Source organism: Fukomys damarensis, unplaced genomic scaffold (genome assembly GCF_012274545.1).
Source record: "Fukomys damarensis isolate Sample0158 unplaced genomic scaffold, DMR_v1.0_HiC HiC_scaffold_28, whole genome shotgun sequence".
NCBI lineage: Eukaryota > Metazoa > Chordata > Mammalia > Rodentia > Bathyergidae > Fukomys > Fukomys damarensis.
Genome location: NW_022900940.1, coordinates 38,117,661 through 38,139,905, shown reverse-complemented (window position 1 = coordinate 38,139,905; position 22,245 = coordinate 38,117,661). Strand labels below are relative to the sequence as shown.

At 42.4% G+C, this 22,245-nt stretch overlaps 1 protein-coding gene across 1 annotated transcript in view; it reads right to left on the bottom strand.

Annotated features, from left to right (window-relative positions):
- The window catches only part of Erc2 (ELKS/RAB6-interacting/CAST family member 2), a 932,060-nt gene extending 912,240 nt beyond the window's left edge, over positions 1–19,820 (bottom strand). The window contains exon 1 of the mRNA XM_033756865.1: positions 19,702–19,820. The gene's annotated coding sequence lies outside the window, so the exon portion shown is untranslated. The remainder of the gene's footprint in view (positions 1–19,701) is intronic.
- Between the last annotated feature and the right edge of the window lie 2,425 nt (positions 19,821–22,245).

Genomic DNA, 22,245 nt, shown 5'->3' with positions numbered 1-22,245 from the left:
TTGTGACTGGATTGAACTGCAGTCCTTCCACTTTCGAGGCAGGCACCTGTACCACTAGGATAAATCCCCGACCCTCTCCTTGTAGCTTTACATCTTGCCCTCACTTCATAACTTGTCATATCGCCTGTCCTCCTTGGCCACAGTGATGACTCCAAGGCCCAGCTGCAAAACCTTAGCCCTGCCAGTCAAAATCTTTCCTGGGATTTCAGTTACTGGAACTCTGTTTCTCTCTAGTAAAGGAGGCATAAGAATGTAGCAATAAAGTTGGTAGCATCCATGGCTCCATACTCACGGAAAAGCTGCAAACAATGAGAAGCAGAGAAAAGATTAAGAAGAGATTAAGTCTTGTCCCTGAGAACATTCAGGTCCTTGATTCCATCCTGAGGATGCTAGGGATCAAATTCGGGTCCTTGTGAGGCAGGCAGGCACCTGAACCACCGCACGAAATCCCCAGCCCTCTGGTGTCATTCTTAGGACCGTGCCTAACCCATAGTAAGTTCCATTTCCTACAGAAGCCATTCCCCATGGTTGTCAGCCACCTGCCACCAAGAGAATCCTAATACATTTATCTTTCTGTACATTGATTTTTTTTTTCAGCTAAAACTGTGTATCTCATGGACAATTTCCATGTCAATATACATCTTCCTTTTCAGTGGTTGAATAATCGTCCATTGTGTGGATGAACGTTTATGATCTTATTTCAGAGCCAGAAACACATGAAGGTCTTAAAAGTAGCAAACAGAAAATCCAGCTTAAAAAGCCAAAGCTACTTTAAGATCGATAACCGTTAGGTGTGAGGCCAGCACTGATAAAGTTCAAGTAGCATTTGTTCTACAACCAGCCATACAGTACTCATCTCTCCTGCCTTATACCACTTAGTATCGCTATCACGTCTGCACATGACTGAAAAGTATGCCTTCCAATACTCCACTTCCCTCACTACACCAGCACAGTGAGCTTGAACTCATCCATTCTCTGAAAGGGTCTCTAAACCTGTTTTTTTTTTTAATTAATTTTATTGGTACCTTTAATGTATGCAATACAATTACATTCATTATTAGAAATTTGTACCTTTATATAATCAACCTTGGTTCTTATCCGCCCCACCCATTCCCCTGCCCTTCCTTCAACCCTTCCTCCCTCCCTCCCTATCTACAAAGACTTTGTTTCCATTATTTTTCACTTTCTCATATTAATTCCATAATGGTATGGTTTGGGTGGAATTAAGAGGAGATCCCTATCTAAAGACTTTGTTTCCATTATTTTTCACTTTCTCATATTAATTCCATAATGGTATGGTTTGGGTGGAATTAAGAGGAGACTATGTTTCCACTAGCTGTTGAGGTCTTGAACCATTATACCCAGCTTGAGTGGGTCCAAAGATTTGATACCCAATGTTTCTCCCATGCAGCTTCCAAGACATGAAGCAACAGTAATTAAAGGTTGGACTTGAATGCTTTGGTCACACAGTAACTGGTCAAGTCCAAGCTCCTCAATTAACAAGCTGGATGGCCTTGGACGAAGTACTTAGCCCCTCTAAATTTTTTATCATTTGAAAGAAAGAGGGATTCATAGTACTTGCTTCATACACAACTCAAGGCACTAAGTGAGAAATTGCACGGAAAGTTCCCATGATTATGCTAAGCCCTTAGTAGATGCTAAATAAATGGAGGTTACCATCATCTTCTCCCTAATACACAGCAAATTCAGTTGTCAGGGATATATGCTATTTCTACTTTCCAAGTTTCCCAATGTGACATTCAGAAGCTGTTCTTTCTAAAGTTTCAGGAGCACACATAAAAAGCTGGGTGCTAGCCAGGAAACATTTGGAAGCAAAACAACTCTAAAAATAAAATGTTGAGTTTCTCTTTAAGAGCAAAATTATTCTATGAGTAAAGATTAAAATTCATTCTTTTGTGACCTTATTCCAAAGTGAAGTTTATTGGAGCACGACGCACGTCAGATGTTATTGAGAGTGGCATATGCTTTGCTCAGGACATGCTGAACTTACGCTGCCTGTCTGGGGGTTTTCTAGCAGGTGTTTCAGAGAAGAGGAAAGAAAGGTCCTACCTATAACTACAGCATCCACAGCCCTCAGGCTTTCCCTGGATTAGGTTCTGCAAAATACAAATACCGAAAAACAAACAAACAAACAAAAAAACACCTTCCTAGATCCTTAAAGCAAATAATTTTTGAAATAAATTCAAGGGCCTTTCTCTAATGGTTTTAGGGCATCAAGAATTCAGACTAATTATTCATAGCAAATCCACAGCAGGAAATGTTGCAGCCTAGATTGGGATACAATCTGACATCTTCCAAAAATTGCCACCCCCACTACTTACCGCCCTCTTCTCCCTCTGCTCTACCTAGTTAACCTCTACCCACCCATCACCCTCGATTCAGATGCCATTGGTCCTCCAGAAGCTCCCTAGGCCCTCTTAGGTGACCGTGCTATTAAATCTCATTGCCCACTGCGCTTCTCTGTCATGGAGTCACGGAATCAGTGCTGTCTCGTTCCTACAGTGGGAGCTCCAGTTTCATCAGGAACAGGACCACTTCCTGTCATCAACCCCAATGTCAGGTCCGTGGTAGTAATAATCTGGAAACTTAGAAGGAAAAAAAAAATCTGTTTCATTCCATACCTTTTTATTATAAGCTTTGGAAATTCAACCAATAGCTTATTTGCAAAGAAGCTCTCCTTATGAAGGTCAAAAGAATGTCTTTATTCCACGTAACAAAAACAAATCGCTATTTGATGACATAGATAGTCTATAAAATTACTCAGTCATCAATTTCAGGAAAAAGTGATAATTAAAATAATTAACGCTAATTGGATGTGTAACTGGTTAGATCCAAACAGGAATTGAGAGAGGGTAAGATAAAAGGGAACTTGAAAGCTATCTCTTACCTCCTTCCACAGTCACACCAGAAAGCCAGGGCTCCAGACAAAAGCCAGAGTGTGCCACAAGGTACCTGGTGGCACTGTTTGCCTTCCTGAAGCATCTGCACCCCTAGATTTCAGCACAGTGCTGACTGGAAGAAACTTCTGAGACATTTTCCCCTTCCCAGAGACAGGTAGCCTCTGCTTGGATCTTTTCTGGGACAGAGGGCTTCACTTACACCACAAGACAGTACACTCTACTACTATTGAGTCGTTCAAAGGATTAGGTAGTTTCTTTCTCTATTTTGACCAAAATGTGTCTGATTCTAATTCCACCTATCAAAACCATTCTGTTCTCTGAAAGATGCCACAAAATAGCTCAGTGTGAAAGCCCTGGGTTCAATCCTAGTACCAAAAAAAAAAAAAAGGGAAAGAAAAAAAAAAAGACATATGCATGTCAAGGACAGTCCTGTGCCTGACTCATGAAAAGACAAACATGTGAACTCCTTTTATTCCTTCTTCCCCCATGGTAAGCATTCAGATATCAGAAAGGCTATGGCTCCATTCAGTCTTTTCTAGATCTAGGTCTGCAGCCCCCTCCGCCATTTCTTCTCTAAGGAAGAACTGACACCTAAAGCTGGTCAGTGTCACAGCGGACTTCCAAAACTGAATCAAGTTTTCAAGTTATGGTAATTCTAACTCACAGTGAAACAAGGGGGTGAAACCAGGTAACTAGGAAAACAGCTCATGCTGTGCAGGCATACAGAGGCGTGTCCTTGGCAAGTCTGCAACCCAAAATGCTATGCATGCAAGTGGAGAATTTCAACCACGTTAGCAGTCCCATCTTACTAGTGACTTCAGTTCAACTGGGACTTTTCTTTTGCGACACAGTCTCAGGATATTTATATTCGAAATCACAATCCTCCTGCCTCAGTCTCCTGAGTGCTGGGATTACAGTGGAAGCCACAATTAAAACTCTTCAAAGGTAAGTTTTATTGTTCTTGTATTTTAATTTAAAGGTAACATAGGTTCAAAATAGAAAATTTGCAAAGTATGGAAAAGGAAAAAAATCTGCCATTATCCTACTTACCTCCTAATGGAGATAAATCACCATTAGCATTTAAAGTTATCTCCTTCCATTTTTAATATGCAGCTAAGATTATCTCCAAAAAGCTTCATTTCTTATTGGTTTTTGCAATGCCACTTCTAGCTGCAAGGCACACTAGGGAATATAGTTTCTCTTATCTGGATACTTTGTTCCCTTGAATAAAATCTGCATTTTATTAGTAAGAAATATAAAAAGAATGCGTGTTGGATAGGCGTCTTTCACTGTTTTGTTGGACATTTGGCTTCTTCCCAGTTTTTCTCTGTTACAATTTTTGATGAAAGCCTTATACAAAAATCTTTGCACCTATCCATGATTATTTATTTAGAGCACGCTACTTAAAATGAAATTGCAGGGCCTGAGGTTATGTGTCTTTCAAAGCTATTGTTACATATTATGCAGTTGATATTTTTTTCCCAGTACTGGGGATTGAACTCAGGACCCTATACTTGCAAAGCAGGCACAGTGCCTCTAAGCTAAATACCTGGCCCTCATGTAATTGATTTTTAAAGCAAGTATAGGAGCCACATTAACTGTTCTTAAATTTTATCCACTAGATTTTAAAGGCCTAATGTTCTGGCATTTTGATGTGAATTCTCCACTCCCTTCAAAACTTCTGCCTAAGTTATTTTTCCCATTTAAACAAAAAGGTTTGGAAAAGTGCTCTGTGATATTCTGTAACAGCTCCTACTTCCAGTCTAATTCTAAGCCATCAAACAACCCTTTCTGGCGGAGTTGTTTGAAGAGCAGTGACCTCACTCAGTGTTCATTTGACAAACAGCTTCTGAGTGCTTACCATACACTAAAAACTGAAGTGGACAACACATCTGCAGAACGGATAGGGCCCCTCTCCTCCCCTCCTGTACCCTAAAAGACTTCCATCCAGCTCACATTTGTCCCCTTGACCCCCACGGATGCCAGAAAGGCTGTCATATGTTTTGTCCGCACCAGTCTATGGTATTCCTCTGAAATTCTTGTCTAACAAGCCAATTCAAAAAGAAGGCCAAGTTGTCTGCCTTTGCCCATGTCATCAGGTATAAAATGTATTGCTTTGCTGCTCGGTTCAAAGCAGTTATATACTGCATTTATTTTATACTCTACCCTGGACCAAATGTCTGTTGAAAGAATCAATAGATAAATGGATACATGAATAAAAAATAGTTACTCACTCTGAAACCAAATTAGGCTTTTTTGCTTATTTAAAAATATAATATGGACCAGGGATTTAGCTCAATGTCACCACATCTGCCTCTCAAGCACAAAGTCCGGAGTTTGATCCTTGACACCCAATAATAATAATAATAATAATAATAATAATGATAATAATAATAATAATAAACCTCACCATGTTTTCATTCTGTGTGTGAATTTTGAGCAAGCATGTGTGATTTTATATAAATATGTATACATATATACAGGTATGCATGTGTTAACATTACTATGTTTTGCCAGTTCAAAATGAATAGTAGTAGGTTTATAAGATTCTAAAGGGTTACTCTACTATAGCTATTTGCAAAACCCTCTGTGTTAATTCCCCAAGACATTAAAAAAGCAAAATATTTAAGTTAAATCACTTCCATTACAGGCTAAGCCCATAGATTCACCTCATTTTTAATGTAGGACAAAGATGAAAAAGAGTCAAATGTTTTATCTGTTTTGCCAAAGCCTAAAACCTTCCTTCTTTTAAGCAAGGAAATACACCATCAGGAGTGAGTCTCTAATCGCTTCTAATTAGAATAAATGCCAAGTGCGTCCTGGGTCTCCAGGAACATGACTAACACTTGCCTCACCTTGCAATGCCTGCTGAGGAAGCGTGGGTGAGGGTGTAAAAATGGTAGCTATCACCTCAACACCTCCGCCTCCTCTAACCTAACAGTTGAATTCAGGCACCCACCAAATTCAGTGGGCCCAGAGGCTCCTTCCAGAGTGTGTGAGAATATTAAGGAAGCTCAACTATTGAGTTCTTCTTGCAACTGATTTGAAAAATGAGAAGACCATTGCTTTGAAGACCAGGCGTCCCTGAGCTTCACCCAAGGGACCAACCTCTAACTCAGCCAGGTGACCCTTAATGAAACCTCATATGGTTACTATGAGGACTCTGCAAGCTAACCTAGAGAAGGCTTTTAACACAATGCCTGAACAAAATTAATATTCAAAAGTGTTAGCTACACAGATATCCAAGGCTACTCCCGTGGGCAGATTCAAATGGCAACAGTGGAGACCTAAATGTCCTAGAAGCTCCCCACCAGACAAGTCTAATGTGTAGCCAGGACTGAGAAGTCCTTTTGATCCAAACACTAAAGTTGAGCAAAGGACACCTGCCCTCTTTGAGCTCTAAAGGCAAATCTGTTACATGTTTCGAAGGAGGAAGAATGAATTTCACATCTGGAACTTCAAGATTTGAGGAAGAGGTTTGAAGAATCTGAGGGAGAGAACAGGTTAGAAAGAGAGAAGAGGGTTACACTAGTCTTGGGCAAAGACTGAGATGGGCGAGGCCAGCTGGGGATATGTTTTAGATACTAGTGATGACCTCCATCCATTGCCTGAGATCCATGTGTGAGTCCTCTGCACCAGGAGCCTCTCAGCTGACTGTGACTGAGACACTTCTCCTGGGTGGGAGTCTGTGAGGCCAGGGAGCAGAGGCGAGGCTGACTCAAGATAACACAAACCAGTATCAACAATGTTAATAATAAAAGCAGCCACCCTTAACGTACACGTACACCAAGCACTGTATACAAATCAACAATAACTACAGCCAGTCTTCATGGATGTTGGTGAATTGCAGGAAGCATCAATTAGCAAGAACTTGTGTAATTTCATTTACCCTCCAACACCAGCCCTAAGACAGCTCTCATTCAAACCACACATAAGAGAAACAGGACCCTCTGAAAAAAGAGGGGACATAGACAGACGTAGATAGTACAGTCAGATGCTCCCTGGGTCATCTGCCTCCCAAATCTAAGCTCTTGACCAACCCTGGACACCTGAGCTTCCTATTACCACGTTCTCAACAGCCCTAGAACGCCCATGCCAGCCTCCAAGCCAGCAGCTGTCTCTTCAGAATGTGCTGCCCACACAGCCGCAGGATATAAATTTGTACCAACCCACTCAGAGTGGGCTGTGGTTGGGTGTTCCAATTTTACTCGTCAGCAGCAGCTCCCAAGAAGTTCTGGCCATTCAATCCACTTTGTCAGAGAAAAGGCGGCTGGCAAACTGTCAAAGCAAACTCTGCAAAACACATAAAGGCAGCGGGTAGGGAGCAGATGTGGTCTCTGTTGGTAATAAAGGTTGAAGAATGTGCTTCTTCCATTCCTCTGTGAGACTGGTTTCTAAAACATAAAATGGCAAACAGACCGCCATCACAAACAGACTGAATAGTGGAAACTATACCCAGGTCATCAACAATAGCGACATATTAATATGATTTTTAGTATCTGCATGCCTCTTCCTCGCCCTGATCCATTAATTTGAGAAAGTGCATAATTAAAAGTAGACCTGTTCACAGTATCTTCATTCCATGGAGATGAAGCACAGCCATGCCATAACTAAACTGGAAGAGAAGAGATTTCTGGTTGTTCTTTTCAACCTTGCATAAGTAAATGTACCGCAGGGAGTTGATTAGAGGAAGTAGAAAACAGGACGTCTGACCCTAACAGATAGGATGTCCGAATGGGAAGAGCCAGAGGTAAACAGACATGGCTTTACCCTGTCTCTGGATTTCATTATGGTCCAAAGCTGTTCCCACTGCAGAATGTGTCCTTTGCAGCATTTACAAGCCCACCAGAAGGTGACATTAATGACTGCTGTTAGCATCTTTTAGCCCTCGATTCATTTTACTTATTCCATGTTCCTATCAACTCTTTGAGGAAACAAGTACTGATTTAATCCTCACTGGTTATCATCCTCAGGAAGCTGAGGCATGCTGCTTCCCCAGTGGACGTGACTGGGACTAGAACTGGGACTTCTGAGTGGCCCAATAAATGGGTTAGACAAATGTGCTTGTCTACAGATTGACTCAAGGCTCCTGTTTTGAACTCTTTTTAGGAAGTGGGTGTGTTACGAGCCTTAAATAACTGACTGTCTTGTGAAAGCTATGAAACCAGGGAAGGGAAGATTAAACACAGGATTCTTGAGCTGAACTTGAAGGACTCCTGTAATAATAATAGAACCAGCCGCCCATCATCGAATACTTGCTGTGCTCCAGGCCCTGGGCCAAGGACTTCACGTATATTACCCCTCTGCATTTACACTTGCTGTGATTCTCAGAGGTAGTAGGGCATAGTATTCCCCATTTGTAAGACAAGGGACCATATCCCACGAAGCAACTCACCCTAAATCTGGATATTCCTCCCATCAGAGCCACGCCTGCTCACCACAGTACCAGGCTGCCCCCTGTAATGAGTGGACTGGGGAAGAAAGGGCATTGCTTCAAAGCAATCCAGTGATCTCAACCTTCGAAGTGCATTGCCATAACATTTGGCACCTGAAAAGAAAAACTAGGAAAGCCTTTTGAAGGAACATTGAAATCATTTCTACATTCCCTACTGCTATATATGGGTAAAGTACTTAGACCAGTTAGCTGGCTTTGAGGCATAAGAACCTTTCTAAGCCTCGGCTTTCTCATCACAAACATGAGGAAAATATCATATATAAAGCATTTAGCACAGCTCTTGTTATGATCACTCGAAACCTGACTGCTATCACATCATATAGTACTATCATCATATGGCTAATAAAAATAAAAGTTTTACAGTTTTAAGTATATAAGAAATACTGCTAATAATAATAAATAGGAGAGATGCTAATGAATAGGAAAGAAGCTGCCTTAAGCAAAATGTTTGGAATTCAGATAACTTTTTAGATTCTTCTGTGCGAATACACACATAGACATACGTATATATACATACATGTACACACACGCACACATACACACATATATATATGAATGAAATTTTTGGTATTTTTCCTAGAACCTTAGATTTTGACTTTGGCAGAAAAGGTTCTGGATTCTTTACACTGCACAGTGAACGGCTGCTTCTGCTTGATAAGCAGAAAGCCAGAACGGTACCAAAAGTAGGGTGGAAAGATGCGATTTTTTTTTTTTTAAGCTTCTTTCCAATTGCAAAAGCAGCCTGGGAAATGCAAATACACCAGACGAGAACCATTCAGGAGACAACCAGTTTTGCTGCACTTCCAAAAATTATATTGTGGCATCCACCAAATGACATCCAAATGTTCGTGAGGGAGGCTTGCTTGTTCAAGGTGAGGAAGATCGCTTCTCGGCTAATATCGTGTTTTTTAAGGTGAGGAAAGGCAGAAGTGGGGGGCCCCAGGAGCATCCCAATTGTCCCCTCTCTCTGGAGGATAAAACAGCAGCAGCTGCAGCTAGGTGGCTGCCTGTCAGCTCTTGATATTTCTGGAAATGTTTGAATCCTCAGGACTTACTGACACCCATTAAGAAGCCAGACGGAAGAGCCTGCGTGTCTGCGATGTTTTGTCAATGGTCCCTGGTCTGCAGCTATATAACTTGTATAGATCTGAGATCCCATTTTCACACCCGTCATTTCCATGTCCTCAGGTAAGCTCTTACCCCACTCAACTTCCAGCCTTGGTTTCCTCATCTGTCAATGAGAGACAATAACAGGAAACCAAGGTTTTGTTTAGAAATAGCACAACTGAAAATATCGCCGATACAAGGTTACACTATCAAATCGAACACTCACACAGTGCAGTGACTTAGGCCTAAAATTCTTTGTTAGCTATAAATAGGTCAGTTTACACACTTTTCTTCACCCTTCTGAGCCCTGTCTCTCCCTCGGATCAAAATGCATTCCATGAAATGCTGGTCCCAAGAGGTGCCCCTGGAAGAGAAATGGAACACCACAAAGCTCTCTGTGAGATTCCCCATGCTCATTAATAAACTTAAACTCCTGAAAAAATGAGGTCCTACAGTTGAAAAACCCTGTCTGTGTTTAATCCAGTATTTCCCAATCATTAGCCGCCTGAGCTTGTTTTTTCTTTAACGTTCATTTAAATCCATGAAACCAATGTTCAAAGGAATATATTTTGAGACGATGGTTCTCAAACCTGCCTGTCTATCAGAATCAACAAGAGGGCTGGATAAGAGATTCCTTGGCCCTGCGCGCAAGTTCCTGATCCACCAGATCTGGGATGGAGCCCAATTAGCATCTCTAATAAATTAGGGCTGCTGCTGATCTGAGGACCATGCTTTGAGAACCACTACTTTGATATATGTAAAAAGAAACTATTTATCATTTTGTTACTAATTTCCAGACCATTTTGGTAATAAGCCTGGCCTATTAGTATCTGCAGTACTCATAAAATGTTAAATGTGAGAGGGAGATTTCACTCATTTATTCAACAGATACTCATTGAGCACTGTTATGGCTTGGGTCTAGATGTCTCCCAAAGCCTCGTGCAGTCATATGTGGAGCTTTCTCAGAGATGTCTGGATCAGGGCTGGAAATGATTCCAACACTGGGCTCAAAGGCAGCAGGATTAAGGGTGTGAGTGCTACCTACCCTAAGTAGTCTGGATAACATAAAAATGGCAGAGGGCAGGGGATTTAGCTCAGTGGTTCTGCAGCCTGCCTTGCAAGCACAAGGGTCTGAGTTCAATCCCTGGTACAAAAAAAGATAAAAATGGCAGAAAGACACTGTTTAATCCCTGTTGTTGTGCTATCTCCTGCCATGTGCAACTCTGCCTTGGAGCCAGTCAACTATGAACTGAAACCTATATGGACTTTAAGCCAGATAAACCTTACATGGGTGTCAGGTATTTTGTCTCATCAATAAGAGAAAAGTAGTTAAGACAAGTGCCAAATATTTGTGAGGCAATGGGCAGTTGGGGTAAGTGGAAAAAAAATTGAAATAATATCTATCCTCTCAGGGCTGGGGATTTAGCTCAGTGGTTCTGCTGCCTTCCTCATGAGTGCAAGGACCCGAATTCAATTCCTGGTACCAAAAAACAAACCAAACCAATATCTATCCTGTCAGAACTTCCAATAGGGGACAAGTTAAACACAAACACACATGATGACAAATTATGATAAAATGGGTAGAAAGAAAAAGCACAGCACAGTAAGGCAGGGATTAGCATAGTTATTAGTTTAGAGTGGTCTAATAGAGTAAATATGACCACAGAGTAATTGTAGCTCCTCTCACTCAGGGGCAGAGTCTACTTTCCTGCCTTTGAGTCTGGGCTGCCTTTATGACCAACAGATTGTGTCACAAGTTGCAAAGCCTAGGCATCCAGAAGACTTCAGGTCCCAATTCCAAGTAATGGGAGCCCTGAGACCACGATTCCATGAATAAACTGAGAGGAGAGATCATGTGAAAAGAGACCCAGATCCCAGCTCTGCCCAGCCCTGAGACAACCTGCCAGCTGACTACAGCCACATAAGCAAGCCAAGGCAAGACCAGGAGAAAATCCAGCCAAGCCACGGAAGAATGAGAAAGGATAAATACTTCTTGTTTTAAGCCACTGCATTTGTGAGGTGCTTTGTTACAAAGCAAGTGAAATCATTGGGGATCATGAGAGACCATTGTATGAAAGATCATTTAGACTGAGGGATAAACGAGAGAAAGGAAAGCCAGAGCAGCATGGGGAGAGTTCCAGGTCAGGCACAGTACTAGTATCTTGGCTCAGGGCTGAGGAGCACTCAGCTTTCTCACAGGGAGGGAGGCTCCCACGGCAGGGCACAAGGTGGACAGTGTGGTGGGCACGGTTACAGGTATCCACATGTCTCCTCCCACCACCACCTTCAAGATTAAGGCACTGAATCTCCAGGTTTCCACTAGCAGTGATGGCTGACAGCACCCAGCTATCTTTCCTCTGGGAATCCACTTTGGCTGAAGAGAGCCACCTCACCCAGGGAATGCCCCTCCCTGGGGCAGCTTGCCTCCAATGATAAGACTGTGTTTAGGTAAAGGAGTGGGAAGATGTGGGTGTACAGGCAGAGATCCTTGTTACAGTGATTAGAAACAAATTCCAGAGCTTCTGGGGGGATCAACTGAGGGCTTTGTTGAGCTCGCGTAAAAATAACTTCCCTAACTGCTCGATACTGCTTTCCTTGCCTCCATGCTGTGTTAATCCTCCCCAGCAAACTTACTGGTGCAGCTAGAGTGGAGGTGCACGCCTGTAATCCCCACTACTGAGGAGGCTGAGGCAGGAGGATTGCAAGTTCAAGGTCAGTCTGGACAGTTTAGTGAGACCTTGTCTCAAAAAGGAAAAAAGAGGAAAAAAAGATAGGAAGGATTAGCAATACTGGTCCTATCTTTATTTGAAACTGTAATATTTTGTTCACTAAGGTATAGCATTTTGTTCTGGTTTGGTGAAAGCTGCATTAATTTTGAACTTTTAAAATGTTACTTATCTTTGTTTCTGAGTTCTTTGGCATTCCCATAAATTTTACACTCGGGGCCTATAGAGAATTTTACTCCTTTAACCGTAGTCCTGAGCCTGAAATTTTTTATTTTTTTAAAACGTTTGGAATAGGTTGTCAAACAACAGCAGTAGGTAACTAATGGACTAACAATAGTCTTTTCAATTTTTTACTTACTCTCTCAAAGTTTCAGCTTTCTAATCTGTGAAAGAGAGAAAAATATCATGTTTTTCTTGGTTATTTTGAAGATTAAATGAATCATTTAGGACAAGGCCCTTAACATCCAGTTCTTCAATTCAGTGTGTCCACAATTATCATTAATAGACTTATAACAGTGAGAGCCTGATTTTAAGATTAATCATCTTTCCTCATTTTAAGATCCTAGAGTAATACTGATCATTGTTTCAGAATACTGACCGGAACTTCCTGTTCTGTTTTATTAAATATATTTTCTAAAGTTTCATTCTATTTCTTTGTACAATTCTACCTTTTAAATATAATCTTTATGGGCATAGGTTTAAATATGCAGGGTTTATTGATCTCCTTTCTGTTGCTGGAACAAAATACCTGACATACACAATTTAAAGAAAAAAAAAGCTAGGCATGGTGGTGCATGCCTGTAATCCAGCACTCTGAAGGCTGAGGCAGGAGGGCTGCACAGTGAGTTCAAGGCCAGCCTAAACTACATAGCGAGACCTTGTCTCAAAAAAAAAAAAAACCTAAAAGCAAACAAAAAGCAGGTTTATTTTGGCTCGTGGTTTCTGAGATTTTAGGCCACCATTGGCTGGCTCCAAGGCAGAATAGCAAGACAGAGGAATATGCAGATGAAAGCTGCTGAGCTCCTGGCAGCCAGGAAGCAGAGAACAAGGAAAAGGGAGAGAGAAAAAGAGGGCCTGGGACCAGATCTACCCTCCTAGGTCAGGGGCCCAGTAATCTACTTCCCCCAGCCTTCAAACAGTTTGTTCAACTAGGAACTCATTAATGGGTTAACCCACTGACAAGGTTAACGCCCCCATGATCTAATGAACTCTCTAGGCCCCGCCTCTTATCATTACTGCATTGGGGATCAGACCCTCAGTACTGGGGCTTCAGGGGGACAGTCATCTTTATCCCCCAACACAGGGTAGCACCTGGTTACTTAAGGGCAACTGGTAATGTTTACCGCTCTGAATGAAACCGAAAAAGCTTGAGTCATGTGTCAAGTGCTATTAACAGTTACTGAATACTCAAGAAGTATTAGGGCACGAGGGTAAGCACATCCCATAGTTAGGACCCTTAATCCTCCAGGCCACCTACCAAGTGAGCATTCCTCATTCTCCGGGTTACTCCCCATTTTACAGAGGAGGAAAGTGAAGGAGGCCCAGGGCTGGGAACACTTTGCTGAGGGACAGCTGGAAGACATGTCTCTCCCCAAAGCCACAGCTTGGTTGAACAGTCTGCGGGGCAGCGTGTCTCTCAACTCCAGCTGTGCTCTTGACCTGGCAGATCCCCTTTCCACTGTCCACAGCAAAAATCACTTCCGGGTGTGCTCACCCGGATGTAACACGGGCGTTTCGTGCCGTAGCAGTCAGTCCTTTGAAGGATTTCTCTATTAATAATATGAATTGCAGGAGGACACTGAGTCAGCACACTGAGTCTTGGGAGGATCCCGGCTCCTGCATGAATAATAGCATGTGCTGAGTAAGAGATCTGGAGTCGTTTTAATTCCCTCCCTGTGGCTTTCACCTCAAGAATTGGCTTACTCCACTGCTGTGGCCTGATATGCCCACACAACACAGCAGCCTGCTTGAGTTGCAAGACTCAGATTTTTCAGTACTTTATGGTCTCTCTTTTGCCCTTGAACTATAGCTATTGACTTTTCACTTTAATGCACAGTATCTTGAGGAATTCAAGGGTAAAGGAAAACACTCCACAAGGCCTGCCTGGGTGGGAGTAGGACAACAGTAAGAAATGACAGAGACTGTGCGAGAGCTATATTTGTCCTCAAGAGTCCCTTGTACAGCTGAAAGGCTTATCCTGGGAAGACCCAACATGATCCAGAACTATGAATTCCTTACTTTAAAATTTAAAAAAAACCTCTTTTCCGTTCACATTTTTATTCTTTATATTCAGTGCAATAAGAAGCCTATTGGGAGAAGGTGTGTGGTATATGCTTATAATCTCAGTACTAGGTAGGCTGAGGCAGGAGGATCATAATTTTGTGGACAGCTGGGGTTACATAGGAAAACCCCATCTTGAAAAGCTAAAAAAAATTTTTTTTGAAGACCTGCTAATTTTTCCTCTAAAAGAGTGAAATATTTCATACTCTCAAGTACAATATACAGCCATACTAACTTGTCCAATCCTTTGTCCACTTTGAGCACTGTATATAGATTTATTTTTACAAATTTCTTATTTTCACATTCGCATTTAAAATCTCTTATAAAACATTAAAACAAAAGGCTTCTCTATTGTCTACAAACTATGTAACAACAGATTTTTAAGTTTGGATTCTTAGGTTAATTCATGCAATGAGATCTTTAAATCAAACCAAAAAATCGCATGCCAAAAAAAGAAAAAATTTATCTTCTTTTCCTAGATCATAGCCTCTCCCAGATATATGAGGACTAAGTAGGAATTCCTAGTCTCTGTTGCCAGCCAAAGCTCTAGTTTCTGGGCTTCCAATATTACTAGGAAGTCTGATGGCAAAGGTCTTCTCTTGTCTCAGGGAAGGAGCACGTTGAATTACTGTCACTCACATATTTTTCCCTGACAAGCTAAAACTGATTCAGACTGGAATGACAGAACTTAAGAATCCACTACCATCCCATAGTCCAATGTAACACCTTACACCAGCGGATTCCCAACTCCAGAGCTTCAGTGGAGGCTCAAAGAGGCTTTCTGGGTTCCGGAGGTCATTGTGGAGAGCTACCCACGCCACACATTTCAGCACCTGGACAGCTCCCTCAGCACTGCCTCTAGAGGGAGAGCTAGTACAGTAAGCAGCTCGTTGAGCCCTCTAGTGGTAGATTTAGTTGCTGTACAACGGTTTTTACTGTACTGAGATGATGCATGAAAACATTGTTGGAACAAGAGCATCCTAAGAACATAGACAGCAAATATGCAAGCTCCCATTACCTTCTCCTCATCTGTCTCTCTCCTCCGAGGTCATCACTGATAACACAATTTATACATATATCTACTTATTAACATCTTTTGTGAATGGATTCTTTCTAGGCACATTTTTGTTACATTTTCAATTAATACAATTCCTAGAGTCTTTTTTAAAACTCCTTACTCCTGTAAGACACTATGGAGGGGAGACAGTCAGTGTGTGTGACTTCGGATTCTGTAACTTCCTAATTATCCGAGTTGGAGACCAAATCTCTTAATCTCTGTGCCTCAGTTGACTCATCTGTAAAATAAGAGTAAGAGCATGTGCCTCAGAAGAGTGTTAGGGGAAAGAAATGATAAAATATGGGTAAGTGTTCATTAACTCAGCCACTATCATACTACTGTTCATTGCACACTGGCTGGTTCATAGTATCCCGTAGTTGTGTGCTGAATGTGTTCCCCAAATGTGAGGGTATTTGGAGATGGGGCTTTGGGGATGTGCTTAGATCATGAGTGTGGGTTGGATCATGACTAAATGGCTTTAATGTGCTTACAGAAGAAACTCCAAAGAGCTCTCTCTTGCTCCTTTTCTCCATGTGAGGACACAGCAATGAGATGGCAATCTATGAAGCAAGAAAAGGGGCCCCATGAGCCACCAAATCTGCCAGCACCTTGATCTTGGACTTCTCAGCCTTCATAGCTGGGATAAAAACATATTTGGGGTTTAAGCCAGTCAGTTCAGAGTTAAGGCAGCCTTAACAGACTAAAACACACAGTAAAATGTAGCATAAGTTTTTTAAGTGATTTTTTGGGCTCTTGCAAGATTATACAAAACTATTTTAAGAAAGCAGTGAAATCAGTTGAACTTCAGTGTACTATCACTTTTATTTTTTCAATTTTATTTTAATAGCTGCTTAGTATTGCTAAGAAACTGTAACTTTGCTGACATTGCAATGAATATCTTTATATAAAGATTATGTAGTATCTCTATTATTTCTTTAAGATAAATTCCTACAAGTAGAATTTCTCAGTTAATCTTCCTTAAAATGCTGAGTTAGTAAGCTCCAGGCCTGACAGCTGTCATGTCACCCTAGAATAGACAGCCAGCCAAGAAAAGGCAGAGAAAGTCTCCAGGGAAACACCTCTGCTTCACATTTATTCAGCCCCCAGAGATCAAGTTCTATCATTCACCTCTTTCTCCCAGATTTCTCATGTCTTTTCCTCAATGAAACTCATGTTATGAGTATCTTATGTCATGATCTCCATTGGTATATCCCAAACCACTGTGCAGTGAAGCATTTTCCATGATTATTGGGCCAGTACATTTTTTCAGCCATATCAAGGGGGCAGCAACTGATGGTGTACATCATTTTTTAAATGATCAAGGTAATAAGACTAAATCTTCTGAATTCACTTGGAAGGATAGAAGGTTGGAGGCAGTAAAACTGTTAAAGTAGCAATATAGCAGTTGGTAGGTGTGTTAGTCACTTTCACATCCCTGGGACAAAATACCCAACACCTGCAATTTAAAGGAGTCAAGGTTTATTATGCCTTATGGTTTCAGAAGTTTCAGCCCATAGCTGGCTGACTCCAAGGCGGAAACAGTGTTGTGGAAGGGAAAGGCAGAAGGAAGCTGCTCATCCCGTGGAAGCCAGGAAGCAAAGAGCACCGAAGGGAGGAGGCAGGGACAAGGATACATTCTTCCAGGTCATGCCCCCAGTGACCTACCTCCTCCAACCAGGCCCTGTCTCCTCATAGCACATTTCGCTATGAGTAGAGCACCATCATAACCCGGTCACCTTCCAAAAGCCCCACATCTGAACACATGAGACCTTTGGGGGCATTGCATATATGAACCATAACCTTTCACTTTGGTTCCCAAAAGGTTCATGTGTGTCACATTATGCAAAATGCCTTTAGTTCATTGCCAAGAGTTGCCAAAGTCTTAACAGTTCCAGCATTGCTGAAAAGTTTAAGTTCAAAGTCTCCTTTGAGACTCATTCTATTTTGTGGTTTTTTCCCCTTAAAAGCTAGGCTTCCCTACTTAGAAGGTACCAAGGAAGATGGGAGTGCGAGCTCATCCTTGGTCACGGACTATTAAAGAGACTCCTTTAATTTGGACCTTTCTGTGGCATGAATCTTTTCGCTGAAATGGCTGTAACAAAAACCAAAGAGGAAATGAAATACTCCCAATACACCAGGTAAGCATTCTTATTCCAAAAGGGAAAAATGGGAGTTAGAAAAGAATAGAAGCAGAATGAGACCGAAAACCAGCAGGGCAAACTAATCCTGCAGCCCCATGTCCAGCACCCAGGGCCTGTGATGGTAAGGGATGAGCTCAACAGTTGGGGCGGCTTCATCCCTATGTTCTTGCCAGTGATGTCGCATGACTTATCAAAGCTCTCCTGGGAATATGTTCCATGTCCCTTGCTTCCATAACTTCCCAGGGTCTCCTCTGTAACTTGGGGTTCACACTCACAGCTTTATGCTCTCTAAGGGGATCCTGGCAGGGATTGTGACTGTCCTATATTTTTTGCCTAGTTTCCCAGACTTTCTTTGGGAATCTGGATAGAAGTTTCTGTGACCCCGTCATTTATATTCTGGATGACTGAAAAGCCAGCACAGTGTGGATTATGTCAAGGTCTGCTGCCAGCTTGAGCAGTACCCTGGCCCCCTTGGACCAGGACCATGGAGGCCTCTGCATGCCTAGGCGGCTAAACTCCAGGAAACATTTCCCTAGGTGGCCCTCAGAGAGCATGGTGCCCTGGGGCTCTCTTCTCAAGCAAAACAACTCAAAGGAGTTTATACTTTAACCCTTGAGACAGCAGTGGGTAGTCTGGCCACTTCCCGAGATGCCCTCCAGGAATCTTTCCTATTGTTCTGAAGCAAAGTACTTAGATTTTTGTTAATATTAGTCCTTCAGGAGCCACCTCTTCTTGGCTCCAACTTTATAAGCACTTTCCTTTTGGCGAAGCTGCCAAATTTTCACATCTTTTGGCTCTGCTCCCCTCCCCCCCCACACCGCCCCATACTGGAGATTGATTCCAGGGACTTCACACTGAACTACTACCCCAACTTTTCTTTAGACCGGATTTTAGTTGCTAAATTGCCCAGGCTGCTTTCAAACTTGCAATCCTCCTGCCTCTACCTTCCAGAGTGTGTGGATTATAGCACCATGCCCAGCTTTAGTTTGTTTTTTGCTCCTAATTCTCACTGTAGATATGGCTAAAACAGTACCCACACCATAGATTTAATGTTGGGCTGCCTTGAAATTTCTTTTTTTTTTTTTTTTTTGCTTCTGGGAATTGAACTCTGGACCTTGTGCTTATGAGGCAGGCTGCCGAACCAATGAGCTAAATCCCCACCCTGACATAAAATTTATTCTGCTGGGTTAACTAGGCCACTGCCTTTAAATTCAGCCTCACATAAAGTCTTAGGACTTCTTTGCCAAATGAAACATGTTAGTAGAAAGCTAGGCCTCACAGGCCTAAGAAAAGGCATCTGGGGCTGGATGAAAGGCAAAGAAAATATAGGTGTTTTGTTTTTTTCCTTTTTTCTTCATTTCCTTACTACTTAGCTATAGACAAAATTCAAATAAGCTTAGATTTTTAAGCAATAGCTCAAACGAATGTAACCACCTCTGAGCATGCTAAGGTCCAGGGTTTGTACAAAGTCTAGTCAATGGATGAGGGTTTGGGAAAGTGTCAAGGTCTCAAACAGCTGAAACAGAAACATTCCGTCTATGGAAAAATAAGAACCTTCCTCTCTCTGAAGTTTTGAAACAACCCCATTTTCCCTATAAAAAGAACAATGACCTCAGGAAAAGAAAATGAAATTACTTGCAGACCCATAATCACACACCCCGAGTCTTAATTTTGCCCTGCTGCCACCGCAGTGCTTGCTCACCTTGGCACGTGCAAGTGTATTTTTCTCTCTCTAATTCTCTGAAAACCTATCACTTTGGAATAAATTCTGCCCATACTCTGCACAAATGCCTATGTATCCTGTCTGAATTTGTTCGTCAGAGACACAAAGAACGAAGGAATATTGCTTGATCCTTGAGGTGTTAGGACCTGGCTACCTGGGGAAAACACACACACACACACACACACACACACACACACACACACACACACACATAGCCTCTAGCTCAGTTTCCAATAGAGTCCGCTTTCCCATCTGAAACCCGAGCCTAGCCTTCACTGTCCACATTCTTACCAGTGCTGATGAGGTGAACTGAGAAGATGAGCAACACTTCAGATCCTCTAAACTCCAACCAGAATCGCCCATCAAGCTCTGCTTACAGCATTCCAGGGCTTCTCTAGCCCGCATCGCCAAACTCCCCCTGCAATCCAGTCCCAAGGGCTTCTGAACACACGGTCAGGAACAGTCACAGCAACAACACCCACTTCTCTGGCTCCAAGTTTCTATATTAGTCACTTTGCCATCACTGGGACACAACACCCACAACTTAAAAGAGGAGAAGTTTATTTTGACTCTCAGTTTCACAAGGTTCCATCCACGGTTAGCTGGCTCCAAGGTAGAAGGGCACGGCAGAGGAAAGAAGCTCACCTTATGGCCACAAGGAAGGTGAAGGGGCGAGGAAGGACAGATGTGAGACCTGACTGAGCTACAGTGGCCTCATGCCGGCCTGCTAATAGGCCAAAGACAGTGCTTCCCCCTCTCCTTATCAAACATCAAGAAAGAGCCGCTCAAACTACAAACAAACCTTCATATGCTAATTGCTAATTTGGTTAACAGCCCACCCAGGGACAAATGGTACGACACAGGGTGACCATAAAACATTTTCTGCATAAGATAAACTGTGTTTGGAATCCTATCCCCTGGTAGTTCTGTGAATGTCCTGACCTATGTTTGAACTTTTTTGTTTAGAAAAACCCTATAAAACTACCTCAGCCCCTGAGCACCGGCCTCTCTGAGCTACTTGGCTTCGGGAGTGCTGTCTGGCCGGACTAATAAAGGTCTGTTTCATTTCCAGGTCATCCAGTGTGTTCCTTCCCGGGTGTTTCTCATGGCTATCGAGCTCCTCGGAGTGGTAGTAACGCCTTTGGTCTTACATTTTGAAAGCCCTCACTGGCTGTTGAGCTCCTTGAGGTGGTAGTTAGGCCTTACGTCTTACAGAGAGAGAGAGAGAGAGGGAGAGACAGAAAGAGGGAGAGAGAGAGAGTATCCCCTAGGTCATGCCCCAGTGATAAACTTATCAACCAGGCCCCATCTCCTAACAGTACATTCAGGTATGAACTCATCAGTGGTGTAATCCACTGATAAGTAGAGCGTCCCCATGTTCCAATTACCTCCCAAAAGCCACACGCCTAAACACATGAGGCTTTGGGGGGATAATTCAGATCTAAAACATTACAATAGGTGTCTTAGTTACTTTTCTTGTTGCTGAGACAAAATACCTGACCCCCCCAAAATTAAAGGAGAAAGCTTTATTTAGCTCACAGTTTCTAGAAGTTTCCATCTATACTCCACTGGCTCCAAGGCAGGGTGGCATGGCAGACAAGCACCATTGCAGAGGAGAAACAGTTCATAGTGGACAGAAGGTCGCAAAACAAGCAAGCAAAAGGGATGACCACATCTCTTTCTACCCCTTTTATCTCATTCAGGCCACTTAGGGTGGGTAACACGCACACCCTCAATCCTAGTGCCCTTGAGCCAAGTATTGCAGTGAATCAACTCCAGGCTCACACACTCTAGATCCAGCCACCTCTGAGAAAGCCCACCTGTGACCTCATGAGGCTCTGCAGGGGAAGCATCTAAATACCAGCCACAACAAGAGGTGGGTACGCAGCATTTTGTCCATGCAGACGATGGTCTCTATCTCCAAAATATCTGTCACTGCCACACAATCTTCTTATTTGGTAACTTTTTTATGTTTGGAAAGCTAAGAATAATGCATATAAAACAACTAAAAAATCACAAAATAGCAGATATACTCAGGTGCTAATGGAATCCACAAAATGTAATTTAAACCTCTCAACCACCTTGCAAAGTAAGGACTGCTGTCTCCGCTGTAGTTTGAAGAGATAAGGCAGAGAAGGACTAAACCATTTGTCCCCATCTCACAGAGCAAGTGGAAGAATGTCAGGGCTGCGCTCACATTTGTCTGACTCATTCACCAAGCCATCAGTTTTCACTGCTTCCAAACAAGGAGGACACAGCAGGACAAAAGTCATCGGGAAACATTTTATGAGTAATTGGGGCTTGGTCTTGAATCTGAACAGCCAAGAGAAGTTAAATAGACACAAAGTAATATGTGACACATCCTCAAATGCAGGAAAGCATGCATAAAAGCCCAAAGGTTAGAATAAGCCTAACACAAGAGGGCTGAGGGAGCAGGGAGGTAGGTCTGAATGACTGATGGGAGGAAATAAGAAATAAGTAGGAAGTAAGAGCAGATGATGGTCTTGAAACCAAGGGAGGGTGAGAACCCTCTGAACATGTATCAGCAACAGGAAACCATGGGAGGTTTGTGAGCGTTTTAATAATATCAAAAGTTATTATTTAGGGCTTGGGGTAGAACATGTCGGCAGAGCATGTACTTAGTATGGACAAGGTCCTGGGTTCAATTCCCAGGACAACAACAATAACATCATAGTTGAAGCCAGTGGTTTCTACTTGGATCCTTCTCCAGAGAGTGTGTGAAAACTCCCAGAAATATTTTTGGTTGTCCCATTTTGGGATGGTGATAACGTTTTCTAGCAATTAGAGGCCAAGAAGGCTGCAAAACATAGTACA